Source organism: Sinohyriopsis cumingii, chromosome 6 (genome assembly GCF_028554795.1).
Source record: "Sinohyriopsis cumingii isolate HCF-2022 chromosome 6, ASM2855479v2, whole genome shotgun sequence".
In the NCBI taxonomy this organism is placed as follows: Eukaryota; Metazoa; Mollusca; class Bivalvia; order Unionida; family Unionidae; genus Sinohyriopsis; species Sinohyriopsis cumingii.
The window spans coordinates 38,879,602-38,898,371 of NC_142966.1; the positions used below are offsets into that span (position 1 = coordinate 38,879,602).

The window sequence follows — 18,770 nt, forward strand, 5'->3', positions numbered from 1 at the left end:
GCTACCATTCCCTGAAATGAACCACCACGTCGCTTTAAAGAGCAATCAAATTTCAGTTCATTTAGATCTTTGATTCCTTCCTGGAATGGTAAAGACTAAATGTAGTAACTATAAATACCATCCTCCAAAGCCATGATGACGACAGTTAATGTTTGTGCTAACGTTTTTCGTTTATCTGCCCTTGTATTATCAAGTGTCCCGGTTAGTTCCTTTCCTTTTAAGTAAGGCGTAAGCTGCATCGCCGCACGCTTTACCAAGAATTTTTTTCTTTTTAGTTTATCCTAAATTGTAGCTTTAATTTATCCAGATACTAAATTCACTTTGAATCATTGTTTTTTAAAATGCTTTGCGTCTTCTTGTTTCTAGTTATGTACTCTGTGTTTATCCTATGTACATATATACTGATGTGATTGTATGTCTTGCAAATTGTGTTTTTGTAATGACTCAATGGTTTTACATAATGTCGGTAAATAAGTCATTAGAGCTTATGTTGAATTTTTGGTTTAAATCATGCCGACGTTAAATAAATCTTATATAGAAAGTTTGTCAAAGTGACCTACTTTAGAATCATTCAGATGTTTTATTTTTGGAGACAAGGAATCTTTCTATCCCTTGTAATTTGTATTTGGAAGCTTGTGTTAAAGGCATTATACGTAGTTTTACGTTAGTCTTACACAATCCTTCACATCTACATATGGGTAACGGACCTGTTACAAGTAGATGAGAAAAACTTACTGAGCTGGATTTATCCCTTATCTCATATATATTTAATTTAATTGTTTGTTTGTCTGTTTAAATTTTTTGTATAATTCATTATATGCTATTATAATGTAAAATTGTATGCTGGACTTAACCTTGTCCAAAACTGAAATCATTTCTGCTTGACCTGATTGACTTTTTTAATTTCATTTTGTGTAAACAACTAATACACAGCTAAATTATTTTCTCTATGTATGGGCTTAATATCAGAATCATTATTAATATAATTAATATAATGTTTATTTGGGTAAACGTTTTGGAGTTTCCTAAGTGAATTATACATAATCCTGGTTATTGTTTTGTCACATCGGGATCATTCTACAAGGTTATTTTCCATTAGGTAATGGGTATTTTTAGAACATACAAATTGTGACATGAGGTCAAGTAGAGAATTATCTAATCTTGTGATTTTGAGGACTTAGTCATAAGTGCTTTAACGTCCAGCACTTTAAAATTGTATTATGTTGTGACCAGTTGGGTTGAATCTTTTTCTTCAAATTTTTGAATTCAAGTGATTATTTTCTCTGGAAATACAAAAGTGCTCTAATCAATTCTTGGATAAAGACGTTCACTGGAATGTATACTGAATTCGAACCTGGAATTATATTTCTAATATTCAACAAGGTACTGTTGATACATCAACACTCTATAAGCTATAACAAACACGTCGTCGCCTTCAGTTTTTTCGATTTCTTCGGGTCTTGTACTGAGTTTTATTCAGGATTTAAAATTACAACGACTTGTGTCTGTAATTCTTGGATTATTTGGGGAATTTAATTCGCAATACCGTAAGTTCTTTTTTTTTCTCATTTTCACTTCGCATTCTAGGGAAATAAATTATTTGTTAAAGTTTACAAAGCTTGTTGTCTATCACTCTTTTCTGTTACTTATTTTAAGAGTATAGACTCGTAACATTTGTCTCATGTAGACATTTTCAGAGGTAGCGATGACTTGTTTCTTTTGGCAACGTAAAGTGGATGAAAATAAACGAATGTGTGTTCTAATCCTCTTAATTGTGTAATCTCTAACAAAAATACATTTCTGAAAAAACCCGCACGTGCTATCTTAAGACTGTTGATCGGTGGAGCTGAGCGAAACTTGAAAGACAAAATTATCTAAACCACCCCTAGAGTGAATCTCCAACGACGTTTGATTGGTTAACAAAATATATTAGGTGAATGAAGAATTAAGGGTGTCAAAAAAAACATAAAAATATTACGAAAATAACGTAATAAATGTAATCACTGATACTAGGACCGTTGGTCTACAATGCATATTGATGCGAAGCAAGCCGAGAGTTACTGATAAGGCTTCAGAATACATAATTAGAAAGTGTACCGCTTAATTCCCGTCAAGATAGCTACGATTACGTCAACATTTCAAGGTGGAATATTTCATGCAGTGTAGATTAAAGCAAATCTGTGCTTATGCACATCGGACAAAAATAAAACGGCGTTCGACACTTGTGGCTCATGACTGATTAAATAAACAAATGTCTTCAGTGCATCTCAATTTATAATCCTTGGTAGGCCTGGAGTAGTACAAACATCACCATTTTTCTTACAATTCAATCATTATTTTTTTCAACTATGTATTTATTCAAATTCTTATTATTTAAGGATGTATAAATACATTGTTATTGCTAATAATATTAATTTTTATAACATGTATTACTCATACTACTACTACCACCACTACTACTATTACTACCATGATTATAATTTTTATTATCCCTTCCACAGCTTACTGATGTCAATTTCGGCTAGTATTTATTATTATTATTATTATTATTATTATTATTATTATTATTCGTAGTAGCAGCAGCGAAGCCTCGCTCATGTTCTTCATGCCAGAAGATGAACTTGCATCATACAAAATATCAACTAATGGGTAAAGGCTTAATTGGTCGGATAGGTTAACAAAAAATCCACTAATGGGTAATGACTTCATTGGTCTGATAGGCTAACAAAATATCAACTAATGGGTAAAAACTTCACTGGTCGGATAGGTTAACAAAAAATCCACTAATCGGTAATGACTTCATTGGTCTGATAGGCTAACAAAATATCAACTAATGGGTAAAAACTTCACTGGTCGGATAGGTTAACAAAAAATCCACTAATGGGTAATGAATTCATTGGACGGATAATTTAACAAAGTATCAACCAATTTGTACAGACTGCATAGGTCGGACAGGCCAAGAAAATGTAAATAAAATATCTCATACCTAAATTTCATACTGACATCAAAATTATAATAAAATATCTCATACCTAAATATCATACTGACGTCAAAATTATAATAAAATATGATGCCAATACTTCATATATAGTAACGAAGAAAAAGCAAAACAACGCAGAAATAAATCACAAACCAAGTGCCTGAGAGAGCCTATGTATGTTAACCACGATTTCAAATTTAAAGAAAAACGCTAAAAGGGCGATGCAGTAATGGTGGCTGTTGATAATGCATAATGCTCCACAGCTTCCACAATATCAGCAGACATAAAAAACGTTGCCTTGATATTAAAACAAATTTTATAATGGTAACGGATACATCACGTGGTTTTCTTAATAGAGATCTGATTATAACATAACATTCACTCGACGGTTAAGAAATAATACATTACGTTTTGAAATTGCATTACATCCATGATATAATTTTTAAAAAGGCTCGTTTTTAATTTCGAAAAGTTCAACGAATATTGTACTTTTATCAGAACTCTATTTCGAGAACCTCTTTTATCTGTGTACATTTAGAAAGCTGACGTCATTAAGGCCTCTTTTGGTCCTTCTTTAATGTCAGCATATGTAAGGGAAAATGCTGAAAATAAGGCCTCTAATACTGTATGCAAACGTTTGCTTGTTTTTCACGTTGGCGTACAGTTAGCGCGGAAGTCATGCTGTTACGTTGAGAAGCGGTTGACGAAGGGTGCAGGAAAGTCATATTTTGTAATATAGATATTGTAAAAGCAGAACTATTCGCGATGAAACTACTTTGCCGGATTATGTATCAATGTTTCCGGTAAAGAATGGTCGCACGAAATCACCCATTCACTCCCAAACCATGAAATGTTATTCCACGAATATAAACGATTCAACTGAAACTTTGAGCAGAATATATCAGCGGATAGTATGAGCGTCTAGCAAAGCAGCGTGTGCCATGTTTGTTTCCTTGTTCAGTTATTATTGACTGCTCCGGTGGCCTAGTGGTTAGGGCGTCCGCCTCGGATGCGGGAGGTCGTGGGTTCAATCCCCGGCTGAGTCATACCAAAGAATTACAAAAATGGTACTAACAGCTGCCTCGCTTGACGCTTAGCAATAAGTGGTTAGCGTCAAGACTGGTCGGCCTGGTGTCAGGATAATGTGACTGGGTTGGACATCATGCTGCATGTCAGCGGCATGATGCCCCAGTGCTAGACATTACTATAAACTGGCACACTGCAGACATCGTAGCAATATGACTGAAAAATTGTTAAAGCTACGTTAAAAATCCAAATCACACACATACTTGTTGTTTATTTGTATCAGTTATTCTTTCCTATCAACGGCACTATTATGTTCTAACCACCGTTATGGCTGTTTTCGGGATTTACAAACAATCTTGATTCAAATTTGACATCTTTTCGTTTAATTGAACAGTCGTAGAAAAGAGAGAAAAATTACACTGCGCGACATTACGCGCGCATCAATGCATATTTTTATATGCATGAGCGCAATCACAATCTTTTCATAATTTCTTAAAGCGTTGGATATTAGAATAGGAATGATAGAATTGCTGCAATAGACGCGTGAATCAATCCCGTCGTCAATAACTTATTGTAAACTCTCTTGCACTTAATAAATAATAACGATTACCACTGCTGTGTACGAGTTCCTTGCCAACAACTTCAAAGATGTTCATTCAAGGGACGGGTTAAAAAACAGAGACTAGTCTATAAAAGTCATGGATGCTTACATTCTTTATGACTTAATGGCTGCACACAGTGCTACAGATACAGGGAGAAATAACTGATAAATAAAGACGTTTGATTGCCAGTGTGATACGTTTCCTATTTTGTAGAGTTTTATCTCGGGGGAAATTTTAGACTGAAATACATACCGGTTACCTTCGCTGTGCAAAACTGAAGAGCTTCACAACGTGCGACGATTTTACGATATTTTGCTCTAATACTACTCTCCGTAGAACATTATTCCAGAGGGTACATTTTTATTATCTAATTAATTTTTCCAACGAGATTTCACCGAATATTCCTCTGGAAGACTGACTAGTTGTAAAGATAGTGAAAATGAAGTATTCACTCCAAAAATACCTTTTTCCATCAATGTAGATTGCCACTGAATCTGAATGCTGGGTCTTATTATTTTGCTAAATGCATAATAAATAAAAACCGTAACTTATTTAGGAGAGAGAAAAAAAATGCGTCACTGTTACATACTACTAATGGGTATGTGTAGAACCCGACAATATGACAAATGCAACTAATGCCATTAATGCACGCAATACAGGAGTATGATACACTAGCCTGAGCCCAAATAAAAAGTATGTCATTACGACCACATTACACGCCGGGAGAAGCACTTATGAATATAAATAAATGCTTGTTTAGTGTGTTGTGATTGTGCGTGCAATGATATCTAAAAACACACAGTTCTGTGTCGCATTCACTTGCATGTTGGGTTTTTTCCAGTGTGGAACGTCCATACTGACTTTTTCTATCCCAACTCACGTGACTATTATTCTTTGATTGGTAATGTGCTTGCTTATCTCTGAATGAAGTAAATAACAAATGTAGGGTCAGACATTATTTTAGATCAAGGTTAAAATCACCCTCAATAAATACCACAGGTTTGTACAGGATCGTTGGTGTTTTTACGCTATATTTTTACGCATAAAGTAGTTGCCGTTTGGTGTAGGCTGGAATATATTTCTAAGGGCGTAAATAAAGCCAATAACACTGCCACCCATTGTTTAATGCCACCCAAAGTGTCTATTAGTGATTAGTTTTATAAATAGTATGCATGGTATGGACATACTGTTCACATTTCAATTATTATATATGTATATATCTGCCATTTTGTAAGAACTCGTCTTTCTTTCGTCTTCCATGTCCACTTGTCCTGATTACTGGCAAAACTTACATCATCTCTTTTGGCAAATTATATACTGATTTTATCAGCCACCAGCTGGGTGTTTAAACCTTTACAAGACAGCTAGATCAGCTTGTGAGAATCCACACAATTATAGTCTCAATATTTATTCCTTCCCTCAACAATACTTTAAAATTAATTATAAACACCACCCCTATACCGAAGTGCTCAAATTATACAATAAATCTGATACGAATTTAAAATCATACATCCGTCCGGGGAGAAAACATTTAAAAAATCAAACAGAAGCGATGTCTTTTGTGACATAACAACTTGCTTTTTATATGCACAGTATATACCCTGATAGTGACGTGCAACTTAAGATTGCAATAACAACCCCGACAACAACAATCACTCATCATCTAATAAATCACGAGTGTTATATCAAAGATTCAGCGCACATACTATACATATATTTTATTGATCTCACATACAAATACACATACTATACATATATTTTATTGATCTCACATACAAATACACATACTATACATATATTTTATTGATCTCACATACAAATACACATACTATACATATATTTTATTGATCTCACATACTATACATATATTTTATTGATCTCACATACAAATACACATACTATACATATATTTTATTGATCTCACATACAAATACACATACTATACATATATTTTATTGATCTCACATACAAATACACATACTATACATATATTTTATTGATCTCACATACTATACATATATTTTATTGATCTCACATACAAATACACATACTATACATATATTTTATTGATCTCACATACAAATACACATACTATACATATATTTTATTGATCTCACATACAAATACACATACTATACATATATTTTATTGACCTCACATACAAATACACATACGTGCATTTACAACGCAGTTAAGATTGACTGCAAGCAACTGTGTATTGACAGGACGAACGAACTCTACACAGTCCTGTTCAGTGTGTACACTACAAAATGTCATTCAGTAATCGCAATCTTGCAAATTGATAAGTTGCTTCTTTATTTTTTTAACTTCTATTTTAATTTATATTGATTAAATAAATATTAGACACACTTATGGTCTTCATTGGTTAAGAGAGAGAGAGAGAGAGGGCGGAGGGAGAGAGATCAAATGGGAAGCAGAGATGACTTCAATAAAATTGTGAATCATGTTTATTTCATTTAGAAGACAGTGTTTCTTAGTAAATTTTATCGTTATCTTATTACGTCGCTAACGATTAATCAGTAATAATGTATCAAAGATATAGAGAATATAGAACTGATAGACAACTGTTGAAATAAAGCATAATGTTGAAACTATATTTATACATGTGTGTCAATGCGTCTTGGGCGGAACCAACAATATTATCAAATTGCTTTATACCAACATTTTAAATAGCCATGCTATTGTGTGTGTGTATATATATATATATATATATATATATATATATATATATATATATATATATATATATATATATGTGTGTGTGTGTGTGTGTGTGTGTGTGTGTGTGTGTGTGTGTGTGTGTGTGTGTGTGTGTGTATGTATGCATGTATGTGTGTGTGTGATTTGGATTGTTGACGTAGCTTTAATAATGTTTTAGTCATATCACTACGATGTCTGCAGGATGACAGTTTATAGTGAAGTCTAGCACTGGGGCATTATGCCGCAGACATGTAGCATAAGCACCAAGCGAGGCAGCTGTTAGTGCCATTTTTGTAAGTCTTTGTTATGATCCAGCCAAGGATCGAACCCACGACCTCCCGCATCCGAGGCGGACGCTCAAATTAGTAGGCCACCGGAGCGGTCGTATGTATGTATGTATGTTAGCACAATGCTGGCTATATAGTGTTGTTTGATATGTCCAGTCATTTTCATCAGTAGGTCACGTATATCAGTCGGTCATATAGATCACTAATCAGTTTCGATAAGTATGGTATAACATTCAATATAAGTTCCTGAGAAACCGTAACTAATGAGCTCTTCAAGTGTAATACTTCTCTCGATCCCGTGTAGTTCTTGCTGTCCAAATTACACTGTCTCAGATGCTCTGTAGTACTAATACCAATCTATAATATAGCTCAATGAATCGATAAAAGAGCCATCCAGTTTCACGTTGAGATTGCTGTAGAGAAATGTTCTGAAAACTTTATTTCTCGCTGAAAGGATAAAGATGTTTCCAATGGTTGAATGACCGATAATATACTGAAAAATGAACCATCCGCTTTCACGCTGAGATTTTATTGCAGGAAGTATTAAAAATAATTATTGAGAGTTTAGACTTTACAATGCTGATGGCAACTAAAGAGTTTAGACTTTACAATGCTGACGGCAGCTAAAGAGTTTAGACTTTACAATGCTGACGGCAGCTAATTATTTACTCCTATGATTGGCCATTCTTCTTACAATTTCTATTGCTAAGTTCGTCAACCACGAAAATTCTACAACAGTAACATCGTTATAATATAGGAACATAGTTGCAAGATCAATAACTAGCAAGACGTTTATTCTATCGGCAGTGTGTGTCAGCAATCCACACATATCTCATGTTGAACTGATTAGTTTGGAGTTTCCAGGCCCATTTTGGTGGTTGTGATTGAGGTGGGTTGGGATGCGCACGGATGGTTGAATTCTAGAAACCAAAACAATATTATACTTTTCAGAAGCAAAGTATTTTTTTTACAGCTGTATTGAAAACTTTTTGCATTCTACGATTCTACAATGGTAATTGTAATCGTTTTACCTTTTCTAAGAAAAGTGATAGACATTGTGAGTACCATGTCGTCAAAGGTAATTATTGGTTGCAGGACCGTCATTCAGACAATGACTTCAAACACGGGACTCTTGTTCATAATGCCATAGAAAAACTTAGAAATGTCTTGCCTTATAGGTTTAAGTCCATTTATATTCCCCGAGATAATTGCGTTCTGGTAGCTGCGAGTAGCAAAAAAGCTCGACTGCAACTATGCAAGAATGCTTTCCACACTTCTAAGTCTGATTTTTGTTTCTTCGTAAGATTTCAGTGTTTTGTTTCGGAGATTGATGTCTGCCTTATACTTCTCAAGCAAGACAATTACAAAAATATAAAATACGGGGAATAGATGAAAATTAACAGACAGAGAGTTCATTCGGCTACTTCGTGGAACGAATCAGCGCTGGTTCGATGGCCACCTGTTTTGCATAAGCATGCTATTTTAATCACAGACGTGGACCGAATATAACGTTCGATAAATGGTGCTGGTGACTCTCTTGTTGCCTTTGAAAATTTACGTCAATATTACGAATACTAACTGCATATGATACCGAAACAAACCGATATAACAAAATAAAGAGTTCAGTTACCTGGAGGCTTGGAACATCGCAAGATGTTGTTCGCTATAGTTTTTACCAGAAAATAAAAAACAAACGTTTGCGTGATTTTAACAAAACTTCATCTTCATAAGAGGTGAGTTAATGAATTTTGTTTTGGAATAAGTGCTGGTTAAATGAAATACAATTTGTTCCTATTCGAGAGTGAAAAATGTTCCTATACCCGAGTGATAGTGTCTGGGAACATGTACGTCATGATTACTTAATATATTTTATATAAGTTGTTCACGGTGTCATATTGACGTGTGTTACATTCTCTAATAAAAAGGGCATACATGAACTGCACTAAATACAGTTCTTGCGTGCATTGTATGGAAGTTATTGATGTCACGTAAGGTTACACGAGTTAAATCACGCAACGTCACGATCAGCTGCTGGAACCAGAGTTTAACTATTGGAAGAATTAAATAATCTGTCATTTTGTAAATAATTTCTTTTTTTTAAAATTTGCCATCCGATTTCTTGATATAGTGTCTCAAAGGATACAAATTTGGTCTCTATTAGGGTGTTGCTCGATACAGTGTGTCAATGGATACTAGTTTGGCCTCTATTAGGGTGTTGCTCGATACAGTGTGTCAATGGATACTAGTTTGGTCTCTATTAGGGGATTGCTCGATATAGCGCCTCAATAGATACTAGTTTGGCCTCTATTAGGCGATTTCTCGATATTGTGTCTCAGTGGATACTATTTTGGTCTCTGTTAGGGGAATGCTAGATATAGTCTCAATGGATACTAGTTCGGCTGCACGAGTCACAATTCTTTTCATATCGTGAGCAATTATTCCAAACAACATTTCCGTATTCCAATATAGTGTAGATAAAAGTGGGGCATGTACTTTCAAAAGACCCAGCTGAAATATGCGTTCATGCAATTTTAGTGGACAAACCATTTCTTTTCTACACTGAATGATTTAAAAAGATCTGAAGGTCAAGCATATAAGAGGGTCCTATTGTCTGTAATTATTTTGTCAGGGATTCAGTTTTGAGCTACTGAAGGACGCTAACCATTTGTCCGCTCATTGAGCGATTGTATCCAAATCATTGTTATGATATTCAGCGACTATTTTCCAGGCATTCACGATTCGAAAAAAAACTTGAATGTATATTAGAGTATATCATGAACGATGCCCCCCACCCACCCACCCACACAGATAAGCTGTAGGACCTTAATCAGACCCTTGAGGCAACCTAGTTCCAGTAGATTGTACTGAAGGAAGTACCAAGCATTGCTCCCTTTTACTGGGGTAATTGGAAAACTATAAGACTGATTTTGATTCCAAGACTTATCAATCAGGGTACAATTTTTTTTACGACAAACACGATTAAAAAAACTTACATCACAAATAATAGCTCTGGTTTCCAACTTAGGGAGAGTTATGGGGAAGAATATACTACTAATTCAAAAGTACGTATGTGAAGAATATTCCTTTCAAATCTTTGGTGATAGTATTGAGAAGAGAAAGTGATCTGTAGCTAGACACATAGGAATCACCACGTGGTCTATGGCTAGGCATTAATAAAGGAACACGTGGTCTGTCGCTTGACAACAAGGAATGATCACCTTTCTTTATGATAGGGCAAACATTTGATTATTCCCCCAAAAATCGAATGATAACTTCTATAGGAGATTGGTTAAAAAGTGAACAAAATGGTTGAAAAAATTATGTTAGCTAACTCATGCATTATGCGTGGCGCATATCAGAAGATTTTTGCAAAGCAAGGTTGGCTTTGTCATCGTTATGTGCTTCATCAGGTATCAGTGTCATCCACTTAGTTCTGACTACGTCCGTACGCGTATAAGATATTTGTTGGAGTCGCAATGTTTGTTTCATTAAAAAGGGTTTGATCAATAAAATAATTGCTATACATGTATGAATTAGGTTTGTTAATATCCTCTATAATTGATACACTGTTGTACTGGGATTTATGGAATGTAAATTTTAGCATGATGGAAACTAAACTATTTCAGAGTTAACCACCAATCTTTCGAAGAGGATGAATCAGATTCCACGTTGTTTGCTAATTTACTGTTCTGTATCTGCTTGGCTTCACCAATCTAGGCAACTGTCTTATTCCACAAGTAAGGACATTTCTGCCATTGACTACGTGAGTTTGTTTTGCTTTCCGATAAATTCTCCTACGCATGCGTATTGATCGTTTGTTAGACATTGTGATTTAAGATTGAATTATCCGTCTTAGGACGGAAAATACAAAATTTTATATAAAAAATTAAAGAAATTGCGATCAGCGAGTTTAAAAGAAAACTTGGATATAAAATAAAGGAGTGAAACCAATTTGGGATACCACCACGAGTTTCAACCTCTTGATGAACAGACGGGGCACTCAGAAAGAAAGACAAATGTGTTTACAGTAGCGTACTAACATGGGGTTGGAAGGCCGACGGGACGGTTGCCCCGGGCGCCAGATGTCTTAGAGCGCCAAAACCACTTTGTGCCTTCACCGTCGCCTCAGGCGTCTTTTACCCTTGGTGTTTGTATATAAGATGAGAGTGATAATTTGATTGGGATGTATTGCTTAAATATACATGCTATATGAACGGTGATTGTTTCGCGTTTGTGCCAATATAATTATATTTCCAATTGTCCCAATCAATACTTGATAATTCTCTCAGGAAATTATGATTTCCTACATGCTTGTCAAAGATTTCGGTTTTTTCTTCCAAGTGTTAAATATTCTGTCGATGCTACAATGATAAAACGTATCTTGTAGGAATGGAATTTAAGTCCCTGTCAAAACTTGTCTTTCGTTGATACTTACAAGCAATAAATCTAACGACGACTATGAGTTTGCAGTTACACAGGTCGGCTCATTGATACATATGCTCAGATAAAGGTCCTCACGTAAAGAATATATTTTGTATCTTAATAAAAGAATTTGAAAAAGTTAAAATCAAATGTTTTTGCGATGCATTTGATAGCCGTGTCCATGGAGAGGTGCACTCATTAAATATTCTTCACAGAAGTGTAACAGTAAGTCGAATTCGAATAAGAAGGTATGAGCCTATGTCTAAGAATAAGTAAAGTCATAAGCAAACTCGTCAGTTTAGTTCAAGATCGTATCGCCTTATGAAATGTATCGAGTCTCTAACATAGATCCAGCATCACCGTCTCTCTTCCCTTACTGGATTGTGATTAGGCTGAATAATAAGATCATTCGAAAAGATGGATCGAAAGATAGTGTGTGATTTGGACTTTTAACGTAACTTAAACAACTTTCAGTCATATCGCTACGATGTTTGCAGTGTGGTTGTTTATACTGATGTCTAGCACTGGGGCATCATGCCGGAGACATGTAGCATGATGTCCCACCCACTCACATTATCCTGACACCAGGCCGACCAGTCCTAACATTAACCTCTTAATGCTAATCTTCAAGTGAGGCAGCTGTTAGTACCATCTTTGTAAGTCTTTGGTATGACTCGGCCGGGGATCGAACCCACGACCTCCCGCATCTTGGATGGAAAGAGTCAAGACTCAGAAAAGCCAGGAAGGGACGCATAGTTCAGTATACGGTATGTTGAAAATAGATAAGATGCTCTGAACAGTATCATGAAGGAGGGAAAGATATTTACAAAAATCAAGCCAACTGCAATGGGAACGGGAGGAGCATGAAAGATCATGAAGAACAAACTTGGCTTGGTAAAGCTAAGTTCCACATTGGCAATTGCACATGAAGAAAGCGAGAATGCTCAAAATATTGAAATAAAATAAATAGTGTGCTGTTATTTTGGAAACCAGTGTGGTTCTGTGTGTGTGTGTGTGTGTGTGTGTGTTTTAGAATTTTAACGTAGCCTGAAAAAATGTAATCATATCGCTACCATGTATGCAGTGTAGCAGTTTACAGTGATGTCTTGCACTGGGCATCATGCTGCAGGCACGTAGCATCATGTTCCACCCAGTCACATTATCTTTGGTAAAGCTAAGTTCCACATTGCCTATTGCACATGAAGAAAGCGAGAATGCTCAAAATATTGAAATAAAATAAATAGTGTGCTGTTATTTTGGAAACCAGTGTGGTTCTGTGGTTCTGTGTGTGTGTGTGTGTGTGTGTGTTTTAGAATTTTAACGTAGCCTGAACAAATTTAATCATATCGCTACCATGTATGCATTGTAGCAGTTTACAGTGATGTCTTGCATTGGGCATCATGCTGCAGACACGTAGCATCATGTTCCACCCAGTCACATTATCCTGACACCAGGCCGACCAGTCTTAGCACCTACCTCTTAATGCTGATTGCATGGTTCCCACGCTTTTCTAAATATAAGTTTCCAGGTCTTTTCCAATTTTTCCAGGATGAAATTATTTTTTTTCAAGGTTAACATATGACCATTACTGAATGGAATTAAAGAACATTTTGGATTATAAATCATGCATTTTCCAAATCTGAAGATGTTTCTCTTTCAAGACTCTCCAAAACATATATGTCAGAAAAGATGATCATGTACAAAACCACAAAATGAGTCACACAAAACAAATCTGACTATATTCCTGAAAATTGGCATTTAAAGCCATTTCAATGTACAGAATACAAATCCTAACTTTACTTTCCTTGCCTGCATTATGTTGCTAAGTGGAAACAACATAATGAGCATACATTATTTTGTTTGCTTTCAAAACTTTTAATTTTAATGAATTCTAGAGCATTATATGTGCATGCAATACAAAGTAAACTTTTCCTATCACAGTCTGATAAAAAAAAACCAATAAATGCAGAGTACTTGAATCCTATCTTGTAACGAAAAAAGTTTAACCCTGAATTTATTTGTGCCAATAAAATCTCAAACAAGGTTTTTTCAACTAACGTAAACTCCTTAAGATGATTTGGTTAAAAATGCCGTCCTTTAAAAACATTTACAACAGGGTTGATTTAAGTTTCGACGAAAGACCTTCAAAATTTATGTTGTTGTATAAACAAGGAAAGAGTTTTCTGTAAAATCAACTTGTCTTCTTGTAGTTCAATAAACCAGTCCCCGAACCTGTATTGATACATGGGCTGTTATCGTTTCTTAATATATAAATAAAAAGGACGACAATTTCCCATTTCTCCTGTGTTCAATTTAAGATCTGAAACCAATGCTTCAAGCTACATGTCACTGTGTAATAGCTTCACACCAAAGTTTAGTTCAGAGATTCGAAATTTTTCTAATCCAGGTTTCCTCCGAATATTCCAACCCAATTTTTCACATCTGGACATTTAGGATGGAATGTGGGTTCAGAGCAATTGCATATAAAAAATTTGGAATCTGCCGACACCATAAGATAGATTACCAGCGGGTCCAACACATTTAAACTATGTTATGTCGACTTATACCTGCATGAAATCGATAGAAACATTATTTTTCTCAAAAATGGCAAGTATTATAATCGTTATGTCTTTAATCCGCTGACAGACTAGACGAAACTCAGCATAGATGAAACCTGACCCTGTACTCGCCAGTTGCGTTAATAGTCACATGACTTCACAAATCTCAAACGACATTGGAAGTCCAATATTCACGTGGCATCAACAACAAAACTCCTTTTTAATGTTGTTGAACAAAATTTCAATTATATTTAATGAAACTCTGATACCTTTTGCAAAAACCAGAAAGAACATATAATTCTCAACATATTTATTTCGAGAACAACTATACAAGACACTTGGCCAGTCTGACTCATCAAGCAGAGCAGTCTGGTTCCCTGCTTCGTATGCTCTCTGCGTGAGAGAGCACACGTCAACGTAGTAGTCACGTGATACAACAGTTCGGTCTTGGAATACATATAGAGAATTTTGTGCTCTTTCGTTTTTGTATTTTTATTACAACGACTCACATTTTTTTTTCTACAATATTTGAAAATGACAGTTGTGAGATTCTGTGTTCTCGTGCGACTAGCAAAAGAAATCGCTAATACCAGCTCAAACTTCATCAACGCATTAGTTTTATCGTCTTTCAGACATAACGATTTTAATAGTCGCAATTTCTGAGAAAATAAATAAAAAAATGTATCGATTCCATGCAGGTATAAATCGATTTAATGTTTAAGTTTGCTAGCCATCTGCTAAGTGGCTACGCTTTAACGCCATCATGTTGGCCTCTTGTGATGCTAGACTGGTTTTCATACCTTCCACAAGTCTACTTGATGAATCTAATCCACTAAGCGTTTGGATTGTCTCAACAAATACATTTATGGCAAGCACCCAAATGATCCATACTGCAACCTCCCAATATTCTGGTTAGAACTCGATAAATTTAACTCAAGATCAGTTCAGTTACGACTCAATTACGTAATTGTTTCGGGCGTCAAGTTGTGGAGGGAAATTTCCGGGTTTTTCCTGACTTTCGTCAATATTTGCAAAATTCAAGGACTTTTCACGGTCGGGAAAAAAATTATAATTAATTTCTCCCGACTTTTCCCCGATTACCCTGTAGCGTTGGAGCCCTGTGATTGCTAAGCGAGGCAGCTGCTAGTACCTTTCTTATAAGTCTTTGGTATGACTTGGATGCGGGGTACGAACCTGCATCTGAGTGGACGCTCTCACCTCTTAGGCCACCGGAGTGATTGGTTATGTGCTCGAAAAGCGACCAAGAAGAGAATGTGCGATGGTGCAGGTACAAGGTTACATGACAATCGGAAAGTTACAGGACTTCTTGTCTGTCTGTTCTTTTTGTAGAGCACAAGTATGCTCAGCTGTCTTAAAAAAGAGACAAATTAAATGTCTGGCAATACAGTGTAATTAGCAATGCAGTCTATTCATTCTCAAGCTGGGTTTGACTTAAGGAAGTCTTAAGTAACCATTCACAGGGCCAACAACCTAATTCACGGGAAGTGATGCATTGTGGGAAATTCGAGCCGGTATATTTGACTGAACTGTCGATTCGAGGTAATTTATTAAATGCATGCATATTTTGAAGAGTTTTCATACAAACATACCTAGTGCACCAAACTCAGCAGGTTCTCAGAGTATTATCGCTTTTAAATATTTGTTCCTAGCTCTGCTAATGACTTTAAACACCTCAACCGATACCCAAAGATAACTGATTACCTGATAATATCTTGTCTTTGGTACACACCATCGCTTATTTTAAAGGTTTGATTAATACAAAAGTTAAAGCAAAATACACCTTCAATGGAAGCGAAAATCCATCATTGCGTCTCAAAGTTCCCGGAATGCATCACTCTGATAACGTAGGTTCTAGGGATTGATTGACTCTCAAGGTGAGTTTGATTTAAGGAAGTTCTAAGTAATTTATTCACTCCCAACCTGAACTTGATTAACGACACTGCTCAATAAACCATTCGGTCTCGAGATGTGTTTGACTTAAGGATGTGCTAATCCGTATTGTTGCTTTAAAAAGTTAAATAAAAGTCTTTGAAGTTTTGGAATTCAGCTAAGTATGATACTATGTTTATTGATACTTCGCTAACAGATTCTTCTAAACCATGTACCAGGAATAACGTTGACTATGGTGATTTCGTAACAGTATTTACGTATAAAGAAAGCAAACAATGTTAAAAATATTTAAGAAATTAATTTTCTTAAATTTTTAAATTTCATTATGAAATGCTTTCAGTACTCCATCACTGAATTGTGAAAGCTCTTTAACTCTGTTCTGAATATCTATGAATGAGAATACATTTGAAACTTCAACTAGATTTAGTGATAAGATAACAAAAGTTTACTTCGATATATATATATATATATATATATATATATATATATATATATATATATATATATATATATATATATATATATATATATATATATATATGTTTACAACCCAAACATGTCACTTTATACACAACAAAGCAAGAGTAAACAAAGATGGCGTGTGAATTAAAAATATTCCATGGACTATGCGATCAATCTCGTCAAGTTCCGATTGTCTCACAGTTGCACTTGAGATGTGGGAAATACGGCCTCTTAAGACAAGTGAATGTTATTTAATCAACGACTTTATCACAGAATTAAATAATCCACACTTTCAAGCAGAATTTGGCACAGTTCACCAGAGTACCAATTCTTCAGGTTTATGTATTTTCCTAGAGAAAGGTGGACTGCGAAAGTTCTGCAACTTAATCATTCCAAATGCGTTATTAATTTTTTTAAAATGTTTTCATTTCATGAGTGCGATACTATGTTATTATTATCATTGATATTAGTAGTAGTTGTTGTTGTTGTTGTTGATGATGTTGTTGTTATAGGGTTTAACGCCATTTTTCAGCACAAGATAAGCTATACATGGTGACCAGTATAAATGGTCCCACCCAGTCACATTATACTGACCAGTCCTCTTAATGCTGAGTGCCAAGCGAGTTAGCTGCCTGTACCATTTTTATACGTCTTTGGTATGACTCTGCCTGGGTTCGAACCCACGACCTCCCGCAACCGTGGCGGACGCTCTAACCACTAGGTCACAAGAGCGGTCAGTAGTAGTAGTAGTAGTAACAGTAGTAGTAGTAACAATAGTAGTAGTAATAGTAGTAGTAGTGCAGTGTCTTATTCTGTCAAAAATTATACAATTAAAACTGCAGTAGATTGTCTCGAGCTATTATTATTATTATTAGTAGTAGTACTAGTAGTAGTAGTAGTAGTAGTAGCAGTGGTAGTAGTAGTAGCAGTAGTAGTAGTAGCAGTAGTAGTACAGTGTGTTATTCTGTCAGAAATGAGAAAATTAAAACTGTTGTAGATTGTCTGAAGCTATTATTATTATTATTATTGAAGCACAATTGCCTTGTGTGTTGTTTTTTCTAGAAATGAGAAAATTAAAATTGCGTTGAGAAATTCCATACACTGTTCACATTGCCGCCGGTATGAACGTCGACAATTTAATGTTATTAACAGAAGTGTGCTTTGACATAATAAGAAATTGATAACGGGGTGAATGCGAATATTTACATTCATGAATGAAATATCGATTTCTGCCAACTGAAGCCATCAGTTCTGAAAAGGGGTTGAAAGTTAGTCCTAAGATTAAAAATAACAGAAGCAAACATTCTTTATGGTCGCGCACAGCTGTGCACATGCCGAGATTGTAGAGATAAACTTATTGGTCTCACACAACTATTAGAGCATCCTCTCTGGCTTGAACACAAATCGAAACTAACATAGGTTGTAACCATGTATTGTGAAATATTTCCAAATATGAACTTTGTCTTTTCCCAGAAGGCCAATTAAAAAACAAAACTGACTTTGTAAAACTGTTCATGGTGCATGAACACATTATGTCGTTTGACTGATCTAAGATAACACGTCTTTGATGTCTTCTCGCATTTTTTTATCAACTACCTTATCTCTCAGATCATTGTAGCAGCATATACTTTTCACTGCCTTGTTTTATTTGCCATTAAGAATAATATCGATCTAAATATATCATATTTCCAAAGTTCGCTCTAATTTGTGGGTTTTTTTTTCTCTCTCCCTCTCTTCTAAATCAATACAAAATATTGAACAACGGAGAGTATTTCCGATTGGACGCCTATAATTCCATCGG

The 18,770-nt window shown here is 35.3% G+C and overlaps 1 protein-coding gene and 1 non-coding gene across 3 annotated transcripts in view; one reads left to right on the forward strand and one right to left on the reverse strand.

Moving 5' to 3' along the window:
• The window catches only part of LOC149796743 (guanylate cyclase soluble subunit alpha-1-like), a 114,833-nt gene that overhangs the window by 66,457 nt on the left and 29,606 nt on the right, over positions 1-18,770 (reverse strand). The window lies entirely within an intron of this gene.
• On the forward strand, positions 3,950-4,026 carry Trnap-cgg (transfer RNA proline (anticodon CGG)). The gene has a single exon. It is a non-coding gene; the product is annotated as a tRNA-Pro (tRNA).